General features: G+C 44.3%; 1 long non-coding RNA gene across 1 annotated transcript in view; it reads left to right on the top strand.

Annotated features, from left to right (window-relative positions):
- LOC143988816 (uncharacterized) overlaps positions 1 to 20,981 on the top strand; it is a 30,399-nt gene extending 9,418 nt beyond the window's left edge. The window contains exon 2 of the long non-coding RNA XR_013276919.1: positions 20,822 to 20,981. This is a non-coding gene — a long non-coding RNA (uncharacterized LOC143988816). The remainder of the gene's footprint in view (positions 1 to 20,821) is intronic.
- The last annotated feature ends 2,398 nt before the right edge of the window (positions 20,982 to 23,379 follow it).

Below are 23,379 nucleotides of genomic sequence, written 5' to 3'. Positions count from 1 at the left end.
CTGTGTAATGTGTGTTTAAACAGCCTCTTGCAGTCTCAATAGAAAGCCCAAGTGATAGGGTGACCACCCAAAAACACAGAGGAGACAGACCTGATCAGAAGCTGTGCGCAGGTCTATGGGCAGGTGGATATAAACGGAATTACATCCATTTACGTCCTACTTCCGTGCCTGTTCAGGTCCTAAAAAAATAGTTTGTAGGGGGAAAGAACTGCGCTTATAAAAAATTAAATAGATGAGGGAAAAGATCATATGAGAATAAGCAGCAACTCTCATGTGTGATATCACAATAAAAGCATAAATTCAAAAAACAGTCGTGCATAACAAAAAATAAAATAAATAAAAAAATATCTGTAGCACCTTGGAGTTTAGGCAGGGTTGCTCCTCACAAATTGACTTGCCAGGAGTAGTTTTTCCTAGGTAAGGATGATCTCAGGCGTTTTTGCATGGTCCACGTGCAGAGCCCACCAGGAATTCGGCGCAGCGCTGCGCTAATCACAGGCAGTGAGACATTGCCCGATCTCTGCAGCCGCAGATTGGGGCAAGGTCACTGCCTGTGATTAGCCGCCGACTTCCTGGCGGGCTCTGCACGTGGACCATGCAAACACGCCTGAGATCATCCCTATTCCTAGGTAAACAAGGCAGTCCAGTGTTTAGTCAGAGAAGAAGAGAGAGATTTTGTGTTTCTGCTAATCAGGAACACAGATGTCTCTCTTCGTCTAGTCAGTCCATCCCTCACACAGTTAGAAATCACTCCCTAGGAGCACACTTAACCCTTTGATCGCCCCTGATGTTAACCCCTTCCCTGCCAGTGTCATTAGTACAGCGACCTTTTGTTTTTTTTAGCACTGATCACTGTATCGGTCAGATTTGCCCGCCGCAATGTGGAAGTCCTGCTAAAAATCATTGATCACCGCCATTAGTAGTAAAAACAATAAAAATAGAAAAAGTCCATAAATATATCCCATAGTTTGTAGAAGCTATAATTTTGTGAAAACCAATCAATATACGCTTTTTGGGGATTTTATTTTTTTGGCCTAAAATTTGCCTAAATTGGTGAATAAATTAGATTTTTTTTAAAATGTATTTATTTATATATATATATATATATATATATATATATATATATATATATATATATATACACATATATTTATTTATTTATTTATTATGGGATATGCTTTATAGCAGAAAGTATAGCTTTTTGTTTATTTTTTTTTGTTTTTTATAGAGCAAAGAATTAAAAAACAGAGAGGTGATTAAATACCACCAAAAGATAGCTCTATTTGTGGGGGGAAAAAGAAAATCAATATTATTTGGGTACAGTGTCACATGTCCACGCAATTGTCAGTTACAAGTTACGCAATACCGTATCATAAAAAAATGGCTTGGTCAGGAATAAGAATGAGCTCAGGCATGTTCGCATGGTCCATGTGCAGAGCCCACCAGGAAGTCTGCGCTAATCACAGGCAGTGAGACATTGCCCCGATGTGCGGCTGCAGAGATCGGGCAATGTCTCACTGCCTGTGATTAGCTTTCTGGCGGGCTCTGCACGTGGACCATGCCTGAGCTGATCCCTAGTCAGGAAGGGGGTAAAACCTTCTGGGGCTGAAGTGGTTAAAGACCCTGCAAGTAACTGCACAGTGTGTTAGGCTCGATTCACACTAATGCGTTTTTTGATGCATTATGCAGGGAATTTTTTTAACATGAATTCCTATGGAACACGTTCACATCAATGCATTTTTGGAAAGGGTTGAGTACCTTTTCCTACAAAATGCAGCCTTTTTTAATGTAATGGTGTTCAATGGACCTGCTAACAAAACGCAAGTACCGCGATTTTTAGCTGTACTTTCAATGTATAAAACTGGTTGCTAAGGAGGGGGGCGGGAAGACGACCGCTGCGTACTGACAGCTAATGACTCATCGGTTGTTAAGGATGTGTTGGCCGGCTTCCCGACCCCTCCTTGGCAAACAGTTATATACAGTGTAAAAAAAAAAGGGAAATCGCAGGAAATTCGTGGTAAAAATTAGTGTCCAAAAAATGCAGCAAGCTCTGCAGAAACTCTTAAAAGCAACATGCAAAGATGTGAATCGAGCTTCAGTAGTTAGTACTTCTGCGTTCTGCAGCTAGGATAGCCATCCTGGTCAGGATACTACCTGCATGGAGTTTGCATGTCCTCCTTGTGCTTTCTAGGAGTGTGGTTTCCTCCCACACTCCAAAGACATGCAGGTAGATTAATTGGATCCTGTCTAAATTAGCCCTAGTATGTGTATGTGAGATAGGAGCCATAGATTGTAAACTTCTTAACCACTTCCTGTCCTTAGGCAGTTTATAAACTGCCTAATGTTGAAGTGGTTATACCGGGATAATGGTTGAGGCTACAACTATGGTCCTACTGCCTGTTTCCCCCCCTCCTTAATGACCAAGCAATTTTTTGCTATTCGGCACTGCGCTACTTTAACTGGTAATGGCGCAGACATGCAACTCTGTACCCAAACAAAATTGATATCCTTTTTTTTACACAAATAGAGTTTTATTTTGGTGGTATTTGATCACCACTGGGTTTTTTATTTGTTGCGATTCAAATGTAAAATAACCAAACATTTGGAAAAAAAGACAATATTTTTTACTTTCTGCTATTAAGCATATCCAATAAAAAATATTTTTAAAAATATAATTTTGTCATAAATTTTGGCCAAAATGCATTGTGCTACATGTCTTTGGTTAAAAAAAAATCCCAATAAGTGTATCTTGATTGGTTTGCTTGATAGTGTCTAGAAACTTTGGGATTAAGGCTGGGTTCACACCGCTGCGGCAGCGAGAACCGGATGTGATTCGCACCGCACTGCAGTGCAAATCACATCTGATCTCTGTGCGATGCAAGTTCAACCATACAGATAGTATGGCTGAATTCGCATCGCACCCGCCGCAAACTCGCACGGGACCCTTTTTTTGGTCCGCAGCAAAATCGGATCGCATGGGTGTTCACACCATGCGATCCGATTCCTGTCCGAGTTTGCAGATCGCACTGCGATATGCGAACTGATCTGGGGGTGTCATTAAGGTTTCACTGACACTCCCAGCAGTCCGCATAGGGCAGTGTGAACTGGCGGCGGGAGGCATGCGATGCGGGAAAACGCTGCGGATTCGCGGCGTTCCCGCATCGCTCCAGTGTGAACCCAGCCATATACTGGAATTTTTTTTTTATATATACTACTGACTGCGATCTGCGATAGTGTGATGGCAGTTTGACGCTTGGGTGAACTGACTTACTGAAATAACCAGTGACACTAATACAGTGATAATAATATGCACTGTCTCCAAACTTGCTCATCCATGTCTTTATGGACCTTGCTTTGTGCACTGGTCCAATCATTTGGTGGAGGGGGGATTATGGTGTGGGGTTGTTTTTCAGAGGTTGGGCTTGGCCCCTTAGTTCCAGTGAAGAGAACTCTTAAGGCATCAGCATACTAAGACATTTTGGACAATTTCATGATCCCAACTTTGTGGGAACAGTTTGGGGATGGCCCCTTCCTGCTCCAACATGACTGCGCACCAGTACACAAAGCAAGGTCCATAAAGACATGGATGAGTGAGTTTAGGGTGGAAGAACTTGGCTGGCCTGCACCCGATAGAACACCTTTCAGATGAATTAGAGTGGAGACTGCGAGCCAGGCCTTCTCTTCCAACATCAGTGGCTGACCTCATAAATGCGTTTTTGGAAGAATGGTCAAACATTCCCATAGACACACTCCTAAACCTTGTGGTCAGCCTTCCCAGAAGAGCTGAAGCTGTTATAGCTGCAAAGAGTGGGCCAACTCAATATTGATCCCTACGGACTAAGACTGGGATGCCATTTCATGTGCGTGTAAAGGCAAGAGTCCCAATACTTTTGGCAATATATTGTATGTGGTGGTCCATCTGCTGTGCTGCTGCTTACATGCATTACGCCAGCATAAAAGGGTATGAATTGGAAGTTCATTGTTGGTGTTTACATACATGTAGCTTTACTTCCTGTCCTTGTGACTACACAAGAAATAAAGGCAAATATCTCTAATGGGGACAAGTAATGTACTATGTATGTAAGTAGCAGGCGTTGGAAGTGTGGTGACTCCACAGTAGCTCCAGATAGCGGATACATGTTTTCTGTCTGCGGTTGGCAGTACCAGAACACTCCTTGTGTAGTCTCTTAGACAAAGTGTTTTATTGTTGCTAAAACTACAGGAAATCCCCTCTGGAATGGGATAATCAGCTGGAATTCACACACAATTTTGGCAGTCATTTTTGATGCGAATGAAATCACATTATTCCACCATCAGGAATGTTTGGGGTTGCAGAAATATATTGGGACAATGTTGTCTCCAGCCACAGCAAAATGTTTGCCCCCCAATCTGCCCATGTGCAGTAAGATCCAGGAATGTTTGCATTCATGCATTGTAAGCCGTCCATTATGGTTGGTCAGAGTTGGGCAGCTAGGTTGGCTTTCCCAAACGGTTCCCTATATTTTTATTTATTTATTTTTTTCTCTAGAAAAGCCTGCAGAAAAAGTTCTGTGGAGCGCCCCCTATCCTCCTACAATCCAATTGTGCCTGGACAGCAGACCCTCATGTTTTACCTGTAGGCTAGAAGCAGGGCCGTCTTTAAGGCAGGGCAAAAGGGGCAGCTGCCCTGGGCCCTGTCATTGTTGTGGGGCCTAAAGCTGCTGCCTCATACTTGCCAACTATCCCAGTTTAAATTCCCTCATCCCTTGAGGTTTTAGTCCTGTGCTGTATCCCGATATCTCAGTGTGAAGTGCTTCTACTAATGCTGCCCAGCTCTGCCCTATTGTTGTGTACAGATGACTCACCTGCAGACCCTGTGTTTACATGTAAATAACCGGAATTCATATGTAAATAACTGTGGCTGGCAGCATTGATATGTAAATAAAGACGGCATTCATATGTATATCATGCTCCCCTGCAGTGAGGAGATGTGCGGCAACCTCTAGCAACTAATCAGTGAGCCGCAATGTGTCCTGTAACCTCTAGCAACCAGTCAGTAAGCATAAATGATATGCTTTAACTGCTGGCAACCAATCGCAATTGCTGTCTGATCTGATACAGTAAACTAATTTTAAGTCTAGCTGCTATTTATTGTATGCCTCAGAGCAGGTGGAGAGTGAAATTACTTGGGGGGGGGGGGGTCCAAGAACATTTTTGCCCAGGGTCCAATCAGAATTAAAGATGGCCCTGGCTAGAAGAGCACCCAGATATTTATTTTGTTATAGATTTTATATAAAGAAAATGTAGAATGTACACAGGCTTTTACTGCTGCAGGGGATTCCCAGCTACTGCGTTCATGTGAATTTGTAGTTAATGTCTGTCTTTGTTACTGGACTACACACAGATGATTCATTGATTTGTAATGCATTCTAAGGTGGGGTTCACACTGGTACGACAAACTCTCCGACATTGGGAGCTCATGTCGCATGACGTGTGAAAATCAATGTTTCCCTATGGGAACCACCTTAACTGGTCCGACTTTGAAAATGCTCCCTGCACTACTTTGGTCCAACTTTGATCCTACTTCAGCCCATTGAATATCACTGAAGTCGGATCATCATCCTAACTTATGCTCTGATGATCTTGAAGGGAAACTCCACTCCAAATTTTAAACAAAAACGGCATGGGTTCCTCACCCAAGAGCATATCAGGCCCTCAGGTCTGGTATGGAGGGGCCCCCCAAAATCAATACCAGACCCTTATCCGAGCACACAGCCCGGCAGGTCAGGAAAGGGGGGGCGAGCAAGCGACCCCCCCAAACTGTACCAGGCCGCATGCCCTCAACATGGGGGAGATGCCCCCATGTTGATGAGGACAAGGGCCTCTTCCCGAGAACCCTGGCCGGGGTCTGTGGGCGGGGAGCTTATCGGAATCTGGAAGCCCCCTTTAACACCCTATGTGAATGAGTTTTGGGTACATTGTACCCCTACCCATTCATCCAAAAAAAGTGTCAAAAATGAAATACCTTGCACATGTTTTTACAGTAATTTATTAAGGCAGCTCCGGCGTCTCTTCCGACTTCTTCTCCTCTCTCCGGCTCTTCCGCCTCCTCCGTTGAGGTCTTCTGCCTCTGCCGGTTCGCTTTCTCTCTTTTCTCTTTCTCTCTCTCTTGCCTCTGTTTCTCTTCCGATGTTGACTCAACGCTCTCTCCCACTCTAATGCTGGGTGAGCGGTGGGCCTACTTGAATTGGCATAGGGCGGGGTCACCGGTGATGTCATCTGGAGGCCCCGTCCCTTATGACCTCACTGCTTGGGGCATGATGGGCTGTGACGTCATAAGGAGTGGGCCTCCAGGGACCCCGTCCCATGCCAGTATAAGTAGTGGCACACTGACCATTCAGGACAAAAGTGACCGTGTAAAGCAAAGCACCCCAGTCCCACTGATATTCACATTCCCTGCATTTCCCCATCAATCCTTTCTATGTGGCACCCGAGAACAAAAATCCCAGCGTGAGACATTAAGGCCCCTTTCACATGGGCAGCAGTATCTATCGCCCTCTAAAAAGTGATCCATGGTTGGTTGCCTTTCAAAGGCAGGTTGAGCAGCAGCTTCCTGGCAGTGACCTTCTGAATGTGTGTGGGGTTTTTCGCATGTTCTTTTTCAATCCAAAGGGGGATATTGTATTGAAATGCCATGCTGCAACCATGAATCAAGCGTTTGGCTTGCGGTTGCGGCGGGGTCCCACAGACTCAGTGGGGGAGTCTGACAGGTGGTGGCAATATAAATTTGTTGCGCCATGTATATGTCCCCCTTTGGCTGCCATGGTGGTCAGGCAATAGTAAAAATGCAGATCAATTGCCTGCTTTTAACAACTCCCCCTACTTCGCCACTGCCTGTGTAAGAGGCCTTAGGTGAGCGGTGATGTCACTCCCTCTGTTACGTGGCAGTGACTGCCTACTAGACCCCAGCAGTGTCACATGGGAGGAGGTTACATGCACATTTGTTGGTAAAAATTGGGTTAAAACAGCCAGTAAAGGAGGCGTCACATTGCTTCCCCACTGCCTGTCAGTAGCCTCTGAATCACAGTCAGAATATGGATCAGGCTTCAGAGTAAAGGGAGCTTTAGACGTGCATCCAAATCTACCCTTGGCCTTTTTGGACTAATCCAGTGTTTTTCAGCTGGAGCTGTATTGCCACAATGCATGGCGTAATTCGTTGTTATGGTGTTGGCAGGTGGTACACCCAGACCATGGCACCATGTGACTCTGATCAAGGGCAGGCAGTATGCAGGCCTGCCCCAGCATTCTGCAAAGGTCAGAAGTCCATCTCTTACAGTCCCCCATCTCCAGCTCCCTAGTGTGCTGCTGGAGCCAACAGATAGGGTTCTAATATGACAAAGGGACTGAGTGACTGGTGGGCTCTGTAATGGGGGAACTGAGTGACTGGGGGGCTGTGTGATGGGCTGGGTGATGGGGGAATTAGTGAATGGTGGGTTCTGTGATGGGAACTGTGTGATTGGTAGGTTCTGTGTCTGTGGTGTGGGTGTTGAGTAATTGGTGGGCTCTGTGATGGGGAGACCGAGTGATTGGTTGGCGCTATGATGGGGGAACTGTATGATCGGTGGGCTCTGTGATTGGGGGGGGGGGGGGGGGGGCTGTGTGATTGATGGGCTATGTGATGGGGGAGAATGAGTGATTGGTGGGTTCTGTGATGCAGGCACTGAGTGATTGGTGGGCTCTGTGATGCGGGCATTGAGTGATTGGTGGGCTCTGTGATGCGGGCACTGAGTGATTGGTGGGCTCTGTGATGGAAGGACTGAGTGATTGTTGGGCTCTGTGATGGGAGGACTGAGTGATTGGTGGGCTCTGTGATGGGAGGACTGAGTGATTGGTGGGCTCTGTGATGGGAGGACTGAGTGATTGGTGGGCTCTGTGATGGGAGGACTGAGTGATTGGTGGGCTCTGTGATGGGAGGACTGAGTGATTGGTGGGCTCTGTGATGGGAGGACTGAGTGATTGGTGGGCTCTGTGATGGGAGGACTGAGTGATTGGTGGGCTCTGTGGTGGGGACTGTGTGATTAGTGGTTTCTGTGTCTGATGGGTGGGGTTTGAGTAATCGGTGGGCTCTGTGATGGGGGGGGGAGGCTGTTTGATTGGAGGGCTTTGGGATAGGGGGACTATTATTCCAGGGTTCTGTGTTTAGGGGACTGAGTTATTGGTGGGTTCTGTGATTGGGGGGGGGGGGCTGTGTGATTGGTTGGCTCTGTGATGGTGTGATGGGGGTGGGGGCTGTGTGATTGGTTGGCTCTGTGATTGGGGGCTGTTTGATTGGAGGGCTCTGTGATGGGGAACTGATTGATTTGTGAGCTCTGTGATGGGGGACTGTGAGATTGTATGTTTTTTTGAGGGGCTCAGTCATGCAGGGCTGTGTTTGGGGGGGGGGGGGCTCAGTGATGAGGAACTGTGTAATTGGGGGGCTCTTATTTATAGGGGGATCTCTGATGAGATGGGGAGACTCTGATTTTGTCAAGGTGGTTGTGTGCATCGTCGTAGGCTAAGGTTTTCCATTAATCAGTCACATTTATATTTTTAACATTTTAGATTAGAGTGCCTTGGAATTTTGGATACTTTTAAAGGGTGCTGCAAATGAAAAAAGGTTGAGAAACACTGGACTAGACAACCTGTGCATTAAAGAGGAAGTAAACCCTGATGGGTTTACTTCCTCTTTTTTTCCCTGCAAAGGTAAAGCATAATGGACTACTATGCATCGCATAGTAGCTCATTATGTGTCACTTACCTGACACAGGAGCCAGCGAAGTCGCCGCTGATCCCTGTAGTCCGCCGCGTCCATCTTGCTGGTGGCGTCTCGCAGCTCCGACCAATGACAGCGGCGCAACCGCGATGACGTCACTCCCGCGCATGCGCACGGGAGTCGCGCCTCGCAGCTCCGTTGCTGTCATACGGCGAAGCCGCGATGACGTCACTCCCGCGCATGCACACGGGAGTCGACAAATTTGGCAAATCCATTCTTGGATTTGCCGCATTTAGTGCGCCTGCGTGCCGCTGTCTACGGCGCATGCGCCGTAGACAGCGGTGCCCATTTTCGGGCAAATATCTCCTAAACCATATAGGTTTAGGAGATATTGCTTGGACCTACAGGTAAGCCTTAATCTAGGCTTACCTATAGGTCCAAGTTGTTTGGAAGGGTTTACTTCCTCTTTAATGATACTAGAAAACAGCTGAGTGTGGGCTGTCATGACCATTTGTACAATCCTACTCCCCGTTAATTTGTATTGCAATCTTAAATTAAGTATTTCTGAAATCGTCCTTCAATTGTCTGCGATCAATTGTATGTAACTGGCAGCAATCGATCACAGGCAATTGCAGCAACACATGATCCTAAGCATTTTCAATTCAAGTCAGTATTTATGGAGGCTGGCACAAATGATTGCAGCAATCTGAGACTAATCACAGGTATTGACCATACAAAAATGTGGTAATGTTGTGTGCGTGTTTTGCACTTGAATGTGTGTATTTCCTATGGCTTTGTATATGTAGCCAATATTTATTTGGAAAGTGCATGTTTTAAAATCTTGTTTTATAATAAAAAGCTTTTCAATAAATATTTCAAAACAAACAAACAAATGTGCACATGGTAGCAATGCTTGTAGTGTGCAGCCTACATGTAGTCATTATGTCTCATCTACATTGAAGGTGTCTCATCTCTAACAGTAGCAGAAATGGTTCTCTGGCTCCATCTAGTGGTTAGAAAAGGTATATTAAAGAACTTAATAATTTTCAAAAAAGGGGTCACACCACCATCTTGTGGTAAGTCCTGGGTACTGAAACATTTCATCATGAATTTCATTGCTCCTGGCAATAGCTTTGATATATGTCCCATCAATAGCATTTTGCAGCTGTATCTATTACATACTGATCAGATTATTGAAGCACTGAACATTTTTCCAGAAATGTGCACAGCTTTTTCTGCCAAATGTGTTTTTTTCCCTCCCTTTAGATCTGCCGGCAATTGGCATGTGAAGAGTCTTCAGTGAGCATTTCCTGATCCAATCATTATCAGCCTAATTATCTTACATTTATGGGTAGCCTAGATCCTAACCACTTAAGAACCCAGCCTTTTTCTGACATTTGTTATTTACAAGTAAAAATCAGTATTTTTTGCTAGAAAGGACTTAGAAACCCTAAACAAACACACACACACACACACACACGCTATTTTTTTTTTTAGTAGAGACCATAGAGAATAAAATTGAGGTGAAAGATACTACGCTGGGTGAATAGATACCTAACATGTCTTGCTTTAAAATTATTAAAATAATTATTAAAGTTATAGCGTCTACAAAACAGGGGAAAGATTTAGAGACTTTTTAGGTTTTTTTACTAGTAATGGCAGCGAATATATATATATATATATATATATATATAGCTGCGACATTGCGGCGGACAAATTTAACACTTTTTGGTGATCAGTCCTGTAAAAATTCACTGATCCCTGTATAAATGACACTGGCAGGGAAGGGGTTAACACTAGTGGTGTTCAAAGGGTTAAGTGTTCCCTAGGGAGGGGGGTGGGCTCACTGAGAATAGAGAGAGAGATCCTGATCACTAGGAACTGAGTCTCTCTCTCTCTTTCGAACCGCAGGTGGCCGTCGGAAATCAAGCCTGCGGGCGAGCTCCCGCAGCCCGCCCACTGTATCTAGTTCTAGTGCATGGACTGGCGTACAGGTACATCGGTTCGCACAGCTGGGCCACCCTGCCGCTGCATATGTGCGATGAGTGGTACAGAAGTGGAAAAAATATAAAAAATGTGTTTACACCCGAGAACCAGAAGTCACGTCAGAGGTCGCTCCGATCCTCTAAAAGCATAGAGCTGAGTAGGGTTGATCTTGCCCTCACTCGACTTCCTGCCCAGCAAATGGCTGCATCGGATCTCTTCCGGGCTTAACGGATATCTATGGTAAGCTCAGAATGACCAGAAAGTGGCAGAGTGGGGCAGGGGCACGTCTCCCACTGCTTCTAAATGTGATCTTAGAGTGAATCCGTAGCTGGGATCCCTTTTATTGAAAAGCCGGCCGCCCAGGGCTCAAGTCCTGCAGGAACGCATGGGAACGGAGTTCCTGTACTTTTTCCACAACAGGAACTCAGTTCCCGTCAGCAGCCGCGTCCTGCAAGACTTTGAAGTATGCGAGCTGTGTGGTAGGTGCTACACCAGCAGCCACAGACGCAGCTCGCAATAGTAAGTGCCGCACACCAGGGGTGGACTGACCATTCAGGCATTGCCAGTAAGGGGCCCCATGACAGCTTCCTCTTCGATCTACCTGTCAATCACAGCTAGCTGATGGTAGATCAGGTCCCTGCTGCTAAGAGATTGTATTTAATCAGACCTCTCGTGATGCGCTCCTCCCCGCCGCCCCCTGCTGATTTTCTGTCTCCTCATCCCCCCCCCCCCCCCAGTCTGCATACTTGCTCTGTGTGTCCCGCTGAATCCCCCCCTCCTCTATCTTCAGTACCATATGATGAGAGAACCCAGAGAAGGAGCACAGCTATTCTGCTTACAGGACATGCAGGGAGAGAGGTGAGCTGAGGAGGAACATCAGTTTGGGATGGTAAGCTGAGCACAATATCTGGCAAAGTTTAATGCCAGGAGGGAAGTTTATGTGGGAAATATGTGAAGAGTTGGAATAGCAGCGAGTGTGTGTTGGAGCCCTGCAGAGTTTGCAGCCCCCCAAGCTAACATACATCTCCTAAGCAGGAAAACATCACTATCTCCCCAAGCATTCTGTCCAGATAATGTGCAGTTCATTTATGATCTTTCCATTTAACCCTGTGTTATCCAAACTCTGTTCAATGAAGTGTTTTATTATTATACAGGATTTATATGGCGCCAACAGTTTGCGTAGCATTTTGCAATCTAAAGAGGGACAGTACAGCTACAATACAATAAAATACAAAGGGGGTAAAGAGCTTTCAATCTACTACGGTGGGGAAAATGGTACAAAAGGTAATAACTGTAGGAGGATGAGCTGATGGAAGAATTAAAAGTTCAGTTGTTTGTTGGTGGCAGGGCCGCTGATAGGGAGGACCACCAGTCCTCCTGTAGGGGGGCCAAGCAACAGAGGGAATCAGTGTGGTCAGGTGGAGGGACAATTACAGAAGGATGCCCTGTACAGCTCTTTGCAGCAGCTAAAAGCAGGGTTCTCTCTCTCCCTCCAGCTTTCAGCTGTAGCAGGGAGAGGCAGTCATCTGATTCACATACAAGAGCTCTAGTAGAAGTGTGTCTATACCCTTACCAGGTTCCCCAGAATCAGTATTATCTAAATGTAAGTTTTCATATTCATGTGTACACCCTTATTATGTAATGAATATGTATATGTGTGAATCCATGTTATGTATATTTATCTCTTTTACAGCATCACTACTTACCCATCTGCCCTCCATTAGAACCCCTGAAGACGCAGACAAGGTGAAACGTGTTGGGTTGTGGCTGTCTCCTTAATTAAATTTCCCTTTAGTGATGTCTTTCTTGAGATATGTTATATCTAATCAGTTACTAGAGGTGGCGAGATATTTTGGAGAGTAGGAGGAGTATATGAGGTTAAGTGGTATGATGCTGTTACAATGGTTTTAATATGGTGTCTTATATTTTATGAGACACAATTTTATTAATTAATATTTTTATATTATATGGTGTACGACTAATTATTTCAAGTCCCAACCTTTTTTCATATGTGCAGACCATACAATCATCACAGAATTGACACTTTTGTTTAAATTTTTTTTTTATATTTATGTAATGTCATTGCGTACCTCCAGTATGACAACAAAGCCAAGGAGCCCAGACTCAGAGCTGGGTAGGGTTCACAGACACAGCACATATCCGTATGTTGGAGACAAGGCTAGAGTAGCTGAAATGAAAAAATTATTACACACACATATCACAGGACAGACTTGGCGTACCACAAAATATGGGCATGCTGCTACCACTTGAAAGGAAACAATTTCCCTGCGTTGCTGGTGTCAGTCGGAGGACTGATTGGCCTTTTTGTGTGGTGAGATAAAGAATGGAAGGGGAGGTGGGCACTGAGGAATGCATGAAACTAAATGGATCTGGTGGGGGGGGGGGACTCCCAAGAGCTTGATATTGCTGCCCCTCTGAAAAACAATCTGTGGCAGATTACTTTTCAGAGGGCATTTGCTAGGCAGTGAGGAGGCAATATGTCACCTCCTCACTGCCTGTTTTAAAGCGTTTGTTACCCCAACACTTCATATTCCTGATATGTGCCTGTTGTACTATGTACTTGTATGAGAAAGTCTCCTGTTCTCTTTGTATTGCTTCCTTTATGTGAAGTCCCTCTGCTTTCCTGTTAAAAACTGACCACACTAAGCAAGAAAGTACACTGTGGCCAGTTTCCTAGCTATGCTGAGAACTCGGTGTGCTATCCTCCAATGATCAGACTTGTCCTGGGCAGCTCAGTGTCCTGCTGCAGCTTCTCCTCCTCCCAGATCTTATGCAGCTGGGAACAGAGGGAATGTGATCACTTATAAAAAAAAGGGGGGGGGGGAATGTATTGTTATTTTATATCTGTATAAAAAAATGTTGCCTTTCATTCCTATTTTAAACTGACTGGTTTGTTTACAAAACGGCAAGCCATTCTGCTGCAAGCTGTGTGTATTGCATGCAGTTGCAACATACCCCTTTTCTATTTTAATTTTTGCCGCGGCCACAAAGCAGAGTATCAGGCCATGGCATGTGTACAGCCCTGAGCAGCTGCATCTCCTTGTTCAGGTGAATGGTTGGGGGGCAGTAAAAATGCAGCTCATCAGTTTGCTTTTGCTGCCCTCCATCCTATATCCGAACAAGGCCTAAGGCTTTGTTTACACTTGTAAAATTATCCCCCGTCATGTTTGACTGCCCGTACCACCTGCTGAACATGAAACATGCAAGTGAATAGGGCTGAGCTGCAACTGCACTATAACCACATGCAATGCACGCAGATTTTGCATAGTGATAAAGGATTTTATGGGTTAACACAGGCAGTGAGGAGGTGACATAATGCCTCCTCACTGCCTGTCAAACGCCCTCTGAAAAATGATCCAATATGAATCACTCTTCAGAGGGCTACTGCAAGTGTAAACTAGCCCTAAGGCTCTGTTCACGACTATGCAGGTGGGATGCACGTTTCTGCACGTCATGTTTAGGACCGTTAATTGATTTTAGTGTATTCTACTGCCCTATGTGCGAAAAACGTGCATAAAACGTGCATGACACAGAAAAAAATATATAAAATCGCATGGCATAAAAATGCATGATACTATGATAACATGCGTTTTGGTCCGGACCAACAAGCGTGAAAGTGCATGTGTTAGCAAGGTGTGTGTGAGGGGGGCATTAATAATTTTTTGCACACGTTCCCACAATGCACAAACATGAACCTAGTCTGAGAGGGAGGAGGCTAAGGAGGTCTAAGTAAGAGGGGGAGGTCTAGGCTTGAGCCCACCCCCCCTTCACAGATCACACAGCCACATGTGATGCACCTCTCCGGTCATGTGATATATCACATGACAAGGGGAGACAGGAAGAAGGGCAGGCTCCCCTCACTCCCCAGTAGCTCCACACTGAGACTCAGCACCTCCTGCAGGGTGGGGGGGGGAGTGCAGAGCCCTCCCCCACCCCCAGCAGCTAGTGGCCCATGCTCCTTCTGGGAGGGCCAAGCGGCCAAAAAACCTAGCTCTCCCACCCCAACACTGTGGCTGGGGAACAGTGTCCCTTCTGCCCCCCTTGTCTCCGCCCTGGTCACCAGTATTTCCTGTGGTCTCCCTGCAGCCGATCGTTTTTCCATTACTGACTTACCAGTCCTTGTTCTGCGCTGTCTGTGTGGAGGGTGGCCACATTGGTGGAGGCAGAGCTTTGCTTCCTCGGTGAGCCACACTGAAGTGACTTCACCAAATCTCTCCCCAAATCTCCTTAGAGGAACTCCGAACAAAGGGTACATTATTAACATTTCTAGATGTTCCAGATAACATAACAAATCTTAACTTTGCGAGTTAAAGCGGTTGTAAACCCTCTGACGTTTTTTTTTTTTCCTGACCTACAAAGGAAAAGGCATAATGAGCTAGTATGCACCGCATACTAGCTCATTATGAAATACTTACCTTAGAACGAGGCCCCGACATCTGGCCAGATCCACGCCGAGGGAGCTGACATGCTCCCTCGGGGGTTTCTTCCAGGTATCGCGGCTCCGGCTCTGTGAGTGGCCGGAGCCGCGATATCGTCACTCCCACGCATGCGCGTGGGAGATGTCTTTCTGGCAGGGTCCGGTGTCTGCCAGACTTTCAGACAAGAATCCCCTGTGCGCATGAGCCGCTGCAGTCAGCGGCGCATTGTGAGGGGAATATCTCCTAAACCGTACAGGTTTAGGAGATTTTTTTTTACCTACAGGTAAGCCTTATTATAGGCTTTCCTGTAGGTAAAAGTCATAAAACTGACTATACAACCACTTTAAAGCGGAGTTCCACCGAAAAAAAAAAAAGTCAGCATCTACAAATACAGCAGCTGTTGACTTTTAATATTAGGACACTTAACTGCCCGCGATGTCCTCACTGATCTGTTCCTCAGTTTCTGGGTGGAGGTGCCAACATCTTCAGGCCTTGCGACTTCACAGCCTGGTTCTCTACTGCGCATGCGTGATCTCACTGGTCCCTGCTGTCTTCTGGACCTTTGTGTCTCCCAGAAGACAGCAGGGGGGAAGGAGGAGGTGCCGGACATGGCGATAGATCACTGCAGATTCTGCGGCGATCTATCGCCAGTAGTGGGAGCAAATACCTGGCTTATACATGTGCCAAATGTGACACTGGAGGGGGGAAGAACCAGAAAAGCGGAAGTTCCATTTTTGGGTGGAACTTCACTTTAAAGTGGAACCATGTTCCCACCATGTTACATTTGACACCCAAAATACAAGTGCATGCATGAAGTGAAAAAAACCCTTCTTTGTGCAGCAGCCCCCCAAATACTTACCTGAACCCCATCGTGATCAAGCGATGTGCCACGAGAGTCCCGGCTCTCCGGGGATTCTCCCTCCTCATTGGCTTAGACAGCAGCGGCAGTCAATGACTCCCACTGCTATCAATCACAGTCAGTGAGCCAGCGAGTAGAGTGAAAGGTCGGGGCTAAGCTGCGACTCGGTGTCTGAATGGACACGCAGAGCAGCGACTCGAGAGCGAACCTGCCTGGGTGCCCAAATTGTAAGCTGCTTGCTGGAAGGGCACTTGGCAGGAGGGAGAGGCAGGGAGCGCTGACAGGGGACCCTGGAGTGAGGAGGATCAGGACTGTTCTGGGCAAAACCACTGCACAAAGCAGATAAGTAGGACGTGTTTCTGTATGTGTGGTGTTTGTTTTTGTTTTTTTCCAACTCCAATATCACTTTAAAGTGTAAGTTTGGCCAATAATTTTTGCTTCAGTTTCTTGTTCTTAGCTGACAGGAGTGGCACCTGGTGTGGTCTTCTGCTGCTGTAGCCCACCTGCTTTAACCTCCCTGGCGGTAGGATTAGTTCTGATTTTAGGTGCTGAAAGCGGGACAATTATTTTGCATGGAAATTTGGCATTTTATATTGTAGTCCTGTAATTCTTAGGAATAACTCTCTTAAATCTGTTCAAACCAGAGTCTAGCAGACATCCCGGGTATGAGAAAGTTTATAATATAATAAATAATGATAATAAATAATAATAAAAATTATTCAATAATGTAATCAGATCCAAAAACACTGAAATTTGCTCATTTGCAGAATTGTCACTGTCATTAGATTTAGTGTTTGATGATGAATTTCCCCACAAATCGCTATCGCTCAATTCTGCAAGTGATTATAATTTATTATCGCTGTTTTTTAGTTGGTCTAAAATCACCTTTGACATAAAGGGACACTTTTTGGTTGCTATGGACAATCTCCAAATTCCATGCAGGGCACTGGACAGACCACTAGGGACAAAGGGGTGTGTATTTTTTTTATACAGTACTGTAATCTGTAAGATTACAGTACTGTGTGTGTTTTGTGTGTTTTTACTTTTTTGAATTTGGCGCCGATCTCCACTCCCGTGCGCCGTAACGTAGCAGGGAACGGAGCTCGGCGGCATTCGGGCACTGTGTGAATCGAGCGGAGGACATCGCTGGATCCAGGGGACAAGGTAAGTAACTTCTCCCTGAATCATGCGATCCCGAGTCTGGCTCGCGGTTACCGCTCGTGGTACTGAAATCCCAGCCTGAGCCAGACTCGGGATCACCGCTAGGGAGGTTAAGGTTCAATATGCATTCAGAGATGGTATTCTGCATACCTTGGTTGTAACGAGTGGATATTCAAGTTACCATTGCCTATCATCTTTACCAGTCTGCCCATTCTCCTCTGACATCAACAAGGCATTTTTGTCCACGCGACTGCAACTTACTGGATATTTTTTTATTTTTTTGAACCATTCTCTGTACAACCCAGAGATAGTTGTGCATGAAAATTCCAGTAGATCAGCAGTTTTAAAAATACTCACCTGGCACCATCAACCATGCCATGTTCAAAGTCCCTTAAATCCCCATTCTGATGCTCAGCTTGAACTTCAGCAAGTTGTCTTTACCATGTCTAGATGCCTAAATGCATTGAGTTGAGATGCGATTGAAAAGGTGTACCTAATAAAGTGGCTGGTGAGTGTGTGTGTGTGTGTGTGTGTGTGTAAAATCTTTTTTTTTCTTTTTTTTTTTTTAAGATCCTTGCACCAGCAGTGGTCACATTTCTATCTGGAGAGTCGATGACGCAGTTTCTTAGAATTGCACATTCACTGCTCACGAGTCTTCCTGACCTAAGTGCTGACATCAGTGTAAAGAAGTTGAACAGCATTCAACATTGTTTAAAAGGAATCGGAGATTAAAGTGCTGTTCACACTTGCTCAAATTTTTCTCCCATGTTTGCTCCGTAGCACATTTCCCAAAACATTCTCAATTCCTTCTCTTTATCTTGTCCCCTAGAAAAAAAATTCCAAGAAAAAGGCACTCTAGGCACAAATTGTAATATTTACTGCTTCAAATGTGGTGTTCTATATTTATTTCATGCACTACATCTTACATTGCTTACCTGCTGTAGTAGATGAGTTGTTCCTTAAGATCCTGCGAGTATATTTGAGCACTGAGTAGTTAGATCTCTACCTTGTCCTATTTAGTGCCAAAAGGAGTGAATTTTTCCCTGCTCCATTCTTCCCTGCTAAATAGCTCAAGCTCTGTCAGATTGGATGGAGAGCATCTGTGAACAGCAATTTTCAAGTCCTACCACAGATTCTCATTGGGATTTAGGTCTGGACTTTGACTGGGCCATTCTAACACATAACTATGCTTTGATCTAAACCATTGGTTCTCAACTCCTGTCCTCAGGACCCACTAACAGGCCAGGTTTTAAGTATTACCTTGGGGAGATGCAGACTAGAATTATACAATCACTGAGCAGCAAATGAGATCACCTGTGATGTATTTCAGTTATCTTGCAAACCTAGCCTGTTAGTGGGTCCCGAGGACAAGAGTTGAGAACCACTGATCTAAACCATTCCATTGTAGCTCTGGCAGTATGTTTAGGGTCGTTGTCCTGCTGGAAGGTGAACCTCCACCACAGTTGCAAGTCTTTTTGCAGACGCTAATGCTGCGCACACACACGATTAGAATTCCGGCCAGAAAAAGACAGATGAGAGCTTTTCATCGGAAAATGCGACCGTGTGTATGTTCCATCGGAATTTAGCTGTCCGAATTTTCGCCAGCCAAAAATTGATAGCATGTTCTCAATTTTCCTGAAGGAAAAACTTTCCGATCGTGTGTATGCAATTCCAACACGCCAAAAATCATGCATGCTCAGATTCAACTACGAGACGGAAGCTATTGGCTACTGGCTATTGAACTTCCTTTTTCTACTCCCGTCGTACGTGTTGTATGTCACCGCGTTCTAAACGGAATTTGGTGTGACTATGTGTAGGCAAGACAGCTTGAGCGGAATTCCGTCAGGAAAACCATCAGAGCTTTTTCTGATGAGAATTCCGATCGTGTGTACGTGGCATAATAGGTTTTCTTCTAAGATTTCCCTGTCTTTGGTTCCATCCATTTTCCCATCAACTCTGACCAGCTTCCCTGTCACTGCTGAAGAAAAGCATCCACACAACATAAGGCTGCCACCACCATGTTTCACGGTGGGGATGGTGTGTTCAGGGTGATATGCAGTGTTAGTTTTCCATCACACATAGCATTTTGTTTTTAGGCCAAAACGTTCAATTTTGGTCTCAACTGACCACCTTCTTCCACCTGTTTGCCGTGTCCCTCACATGACTTCTTACAAACTGAAAACTGGATTTCTTATGGCTTTATTTTAACAATTGCTTTCTCTTCTTGCCACTGTTCCATAAAGGCCAGATTTGTGGAGTGCATGACTAATAGTTGTCCTGTGGACAGATTGGCCCACCTGAGCTGTGGATCTCTGCAGCTTCTCCAGAGTTACCATGGGCCTCTTGGCCGCTTCTCTAATTAATGTTCTCCTTGCCCGGCCTGTCAGTTTAGGTGGAGGGGCATGTCTTAGTAGGTTTTCAGTTTTACCATACTCTTTCCATTCTCGGCTGATGGATTTAACAGTGCTTCGTGAGATGTTCAAAGCTTGGGATATTTTTTTATAACCTAACCCTGATTTAAACTTCTCCACAACTTTATCCCTGACCTGCCTGGTGTGTTCCTTGGTCTTCATGATGCTGTTTGTTCACTAAGGTTCTCGAACAAACCTCTGAGGGTATCACAGAACAGCTGTATTTATATGTAGATTAAATTATACACAGGTGGTCTCTGTTTCCTAATTAGGTGACTTCTGAAGGTAATTGGTTCTACTAGATTTTAGTTAGGGGTATCAGAGTAAAGGGGCTTAATACAAATGCACACCACACTTTTCAGGTATCTATTTTTTATTTTTTTATCTAAAACCATTTTATCATTTTCTTTCAAGTTCATAATGTGCCACTTTGTGTTGGTCTATCACATAAAATCCTGATTACAAATGCACGCTGCATTTTTCACATATTTTTTTTTTTTTTATGTGAAAACTAACCTTTTTCCGTCCACTTCACAATTATGTGCCACTTTGTGTTGGTCTATCATATAAAATCCGAATAAAATACATTTACATTTTTAGTTGTAACATAACAAAATTTGAAAAATGTCAAGGGGTATGAATACTTTTTCAAGGCACTGTATAGCATATAGATGCCACTTCCTCTGCCATAGTCCAGTGTGCCCAAGCATGGACCAAGGAGGTGACATCATCTCATGTTTAATTTCTATACACTTGATTGCAATTGTATTAAACTTTTAAGAAATATGGCCAGATTACGGATCATCTTGTTCTCTGTACATGTCCTCTATGTACTGATAATTAAGGCTTTGCAAAGGGGGATTTCTGCTTTTCGGGTCTTGAGGGGAAAAGGGTCTGTTAAGGGTCCTAGTTTGTGCACAAATGACCTTTTGGTGGAAACCAGTACCAAGAGCCATCAACGGACTGCCATTGCCTTCAGAAAATGCTAGGTGCCTTAGCATCTCTGGCTTGAGTATTTTCACTCTGCTTGAACAAGCACATGATTAGTGAAGTTAGGGTTCCTGATCTACATGCTTGATCAAGGTTAGGGCCTCAGAAATTTTTTGAAGCCATTAAACAACCAGACAAGTACAATTTCAGGAGAAGCCATCAGTGGTAGCCTCCGTATTTCTGTCTTATATTCCAGCTTTAAAAGATAACCTGTAAGGTGTGATTTTTTATTTTTTTTGTACAGCTCCAGTGTCTAAGATGGATCATACCAGTCTAAAAAATTGCAGTATGCAGGCACAACCAGTGCTATAGAGGATTCCTACCAACAAAAAGGCAAAGGCACAGGATGCAGATCTTCTACAGAGGTTACATAGTTGGTAAGGTTGAATAAAGTGTCCACTCAATTCAATGTGTGTGTGTATTAATGTATCTACCATTACCCATATATATATTTATTATTATTATTGACACTCTCTGCTGACACCACCAATTGTAAAAGGGAGTTCTACCTCCTTGTGGACACACATCCCTGTTCTGGCAGGAGAGAGGAGAGAGGAGACAGATTGTGTGTTCCCAGTATATAGGAACAACGAACGGTCTCCTCCCCTAGGCAGTCTCATCCCACCTACAGTTAGAACACACTGAGGGAACACATTTAACTCCTTGATCGCCCCCTAGTGTTAACCCCTTCCCTGCCAGTGACATTCATATAGTAATCAGTGGCTATTTTTATCTCAGATCGCTGTATAAATGTCAATGGTCCAAAAAAAGTGTCAAAAGTGTCCAATCTGTTCACCGCAGTGTCACAGTCCCCATTAAAAATCGCAGATCACAGCCATTACTAGTTAATAATAAAAATGCCATAATTCCCGTAATTTGTAGATGCTATAACGTTTGCACAAACCAATCAATATCTTTTTTTTTAAAACCAAAAATACGTAGAAGAATATATATCGGCCTAAACCGTTTTTTTTTGGGGGATATTTATTATAATAAAAAAAATTGTGTGTTTTGTTTTTCAAAATTGTTGGTCTTTTTTTGTTTATAACTCAAAAAATAAAAACTGATGATTAAATATCACCAAAAGAAATCTCTATTTGTGGGGAAAAAAGGACATGAATTTTGTTTGGGTACAGCGTTGCATGATTGCACATTTGTCAGTTAAAGCAACACAGTACCATATCGCAAAAAAATGGCCCAGTCATGAACGGGGTAAATTCTTCCGGGCTGAAGTGAACTGACAAACTTGCATGTAGCAGTACCCCCATGAGGGCTGCTAATTGACACCGTACCCCATTGATTACCTCAACTCTGTAAATCCTCCATCACCTCTGACACCCTGGGTTCCATCATTTTACCAACTGTAGCAGTAAACAGAGACTCACACAGTAGTAAAGAAACAGTTCAAATATGTTTACTGTATCAATTGGAACACAAAATAAGTATATGCCAACTTTGACTGTAAGAAACACTCCTACATACACAACTATTTTATCTATAATTATCAAAGAAGCAGTATAATGATGAAAAGTTCCCTTTGTTGTAAATGAACACCGATATTAACTCAATCACAGAAACCTATGTGAACAGGTTAAGAGGAGGGTAGACAACTAATGCCACGTACACATGACTGGACTTTTCAACGGACTAGGTCCAACAGTCTTCCCAACGGACTTTCAGCGGAGTTCCGACGGACTTGGCCACACACAATCACACCAAAGTCTGATGGATTCAAACGTGATGACGTATGACCGGACTAGAATAAGGAGGTTCATAGCCAGTAGCCAATAGCTGCCCTAGTGTTGGTTTCTGTTTATCGGACTAGCATATACACAAGCGGATTTCTCGATAGGAACTGAGTGCGGTGGAAAAATGTGAAACGTGTTCTATTTCTAAAGTCCGTCAGATTTTTGGACAGCAAAGGTCCGATGGAGCCCACACATGATCCTATTGTTCAACGGATTTGTTCCGTCGGACCTTTGCTGTCGAAAAGTCTGGTCGTGCGTATGGGGCATAACACTACGTCTTCTGTGTCAGGTTTCTCCCTCCTGCTTCTTCAGCAGGCCAGTAAATTCTGCACGATATGGAAGCAACAATATTCAAACTGTTATATTCAAACAGGAGGCTCCCTTTTTATTGTTTACAAACTGTTTTTTATTATAGATAAGGTCAAGATACAAAAAGTTGACAGTAGAATGACTTGTACAAGTAAAGATATAAGGTGATCATACAATATTGCTTAATTGATATTTTAGTGACAAAATTCACACATTGGAGTAGGAGTCACGAAGGTATTGGAAGAAAAGGGTTTACATAAGTGCTTGAGAAAGTCAAGGAAATTACATTGGTGAAATTACATCAATAAAGAGGCTTCCCATAACGTCCATTTATTTTGGTATATATGCATGGTATCGAACAACATGTGGTGTATTCTCTCTGAAAGCTTAATATTAGCCATACGGTTATGAACCTGGGGCCATGGAACAACTGATGAGCGTCAGTTAAAGGCAATGGTCCAGTGGATAGAACTAAACATAGTATGTATTAATCTGGAGCTAGCATGTGGGATGTCTTGTATGGGGAAGAATAACAGGCACATTTGGGGAGTTAGAGGGACTGTTCTACCTGAGATACGTTCAATCATCAGCTTGGCATTATGCCAGATATCTTTAAGGAGGGGGCAGTCCCAGAAGATGTGGAGTAAATTCCCACGCATGGGGCAGCCTCTGAAACATAGTGGGGATGTTGAAGGGTAAAAAGAATTAAGTTTGGATGGGGTAAGATACCACCTATAGAGTAGTT

The sequence above is a fragment of the Lithobates pipiens genome, unplaced genomic scaffold, assembly GCF_037356315.1.
Source record: "Lithobates pipiens isolate NorthernLeopardFrog02 unplaced genomic scaffold, aLitPip1_a1.2 Scaffold_1, whole genome shotgun sequence".
Classification (NCBI taxonomy): Eukaryota; Metazoa; Chordata; class Amphibia; order Anura; family Ranidae; genus Lithobates; species Lithobates pipiens.
Note: the sequence above shows the minus strand (reverse complement) of the source record. Positions and strands in the feature narration are given on the sequence as shown.